Source organism: Mustela erminea, chromosome 12 (assembly GCF_009829155.1).
Source record: "Mustela erminea isolate mMusErm1 chromosome 12, mMusErm1.Pri, whole genome shotgun sequence".
Taxonomy (NCBI): domain Eukaryota; kingdom Metazoa; phylum Chordata; class Mammalia; order Carnivora; family Mustelidae; genus Mustela; species Mustela erminea.
In genome coordinates, this window is record NC_045625.1 from 20,819,023 (window position 1) to 20,820,981 (window position 1,959).

The 1,959-nt window shown below is 43.7% G+C and overlaps 1 pseudogene; it reads right to left on the minus strand.

The window, feature by feature from the left end:
- Positions 1-219: 219 nt before the first annotated feature.
- LOC116570553 lies at positions 220-505 on the minus strand (annotated as a pseudogene).
- Positions 506-1,959: the final 1,454 nt, after the last annotated feature.

Here is a 1,959-nt window from a genome sequence, read left to right on the forward strand (position 1 = left end):
TACAAATATACTTAAATGTATCTGAAGGGGTATGTTGACCTCTGTTTCAAGATATCTACTTGGGGCCAAGGAATCTCCTAGTTTAAGAACCCACCTTCAGGATAGGGAGTCATGTGCTCCAGTTTTTTTTTTTTTTTTTTTTTTAACAGCTCTAAGGCCTCATGTTTATTACCAAACCAACCCACTGGTGTAGAGCTATAGTAACAGAAAAATCTTTCACTGATAAATGGTATCTACTGGCCAGGCAGAAAGGTGTTTACAGGGTGACGGAATAGAACACATGATCTTCAAGTAGCTTAATTAAATACGTGGTGCTAATTAGGTGTGTCATCAAGTGATGTGCGACTCCTTAGAGACCCAGCTTGGTTCTCCTCCAGTGCCTCCTCTTGGAGTTGTACCTGATTATATTACCAGTTTTCATCCAAATCCACTGGGGAATGGGACGAATCTGCTTTTGTTTCTTGGCCAGGAATTACTTGATACTGAAAGTCTTGTGAGAAGACATGGTCAATTAACAGTGAGTGGCACACAGCAGGATGGCCATGTGCTCCAGTTTTAAGGACAAAATGTCAGTGTTTAGGGGAATGATGACACTTGGAACATTGGAGTGATGATCATTTAGATGATTCTCTAGCCTAGCTCCACAAACTCATGTCTAAATCCTAAAGGATTTTCTGTGAATAGAAATGGAAAGTGCTGTTTTATTAAAAACTTTGAGGGACAATGGGACCCTGTGATACAGTATGACAAGAAGGGGAAAGGAATCCCCCCTTTTCAGAAAGTGCTCTGGAAAATTCAGTGCAACTTTGACATGGGCCGGAGGACAGTGTTAGGTGACAGCACTTTCCATGCAAACAGTGGAGTCCTCTGAACCAGGCAATTGGTCATGTCAGGACCATCATGTTGAGATGATTATGTCAGGGCCAGGCACAGGTTGAGGAGAATGGACACGACTTATAGTGGTGGAGAGGTCAGGAGGAGACACTTTCAAGCCCTCTCCTCAGATAGGACTTTAAAGTAGGGCTCATAATTCAACAGATCGGGCAGTCTGTCAGACTCATTGTGTGTAAGCTATTACAACCCAGTTTGATTACCAAGGTGATGCTGCCTGAAAAATACGAATTATACTCCCACACAGTTTCCTTTCTTTTCCTTTTCTTTTTCTTTCTTCCTTTCTTTGTCAGAGAGAGATCACAAGCAGGCAGAGAGGCAGGCAAGGGTGGGGGTGGGAAGCAGGCACCCCCGCTGAACAGAGAGCCCTATGCGAAGCTCGATCCCTGGACCCTGAGACCATGACCTGAGCCTAAGGCAGAGGCTCAACCCACTGAGCCACCCAGGTGCCCCTCCCACACAGTTTTCTTAAGCTTTTGAAGTTTGCTTTGATTAACTATTGAAAAATAACAAGTGTTAAGGGAACATTCTGCAAGATTTCTTTTATTTTGAAATAATTATAGATTCATATTAAGTTTAAAAGGCTGTACAAAGAGGTCCTGTGTACTCTTACCTGCTTTCCTACAATGGTAACATCTTATCTAAAACAAAACCAGGAAAAAAAGATTTTTTTAAAGATTTTATTTATTTATTTGACAGACAGAGATCACAAGTAGGCAGAGAGAGAGAGGAGGAAGCAGGCTCCCCGCGGAGCAGAGAGCCCAATGCAGGGCTTGATCCCAGGACCCTGGGATCATGACCCAAGCCAAAGGCAGAAGCTTTAACCCACTGAGCCACCCAGGTGCCCCGTATAGCAAAACCAGGAAATTGGCATCAGAAACATCCACAAATCTTATTCAGATTTTGCCAGTTGTTTTTTTTTAAAGATTTTATTTATTTGTTTGACAGAGATCGCAAGTAGGCAGAGAGGCAGGCAGAGAGAGAAGAAGGGAAGCAGGCTCCCCGCTGAGCAGAAAGCCAGATGTGGGGCTCCATCCCAGGACCCTGAGATCATGACCTGAGCCCAAG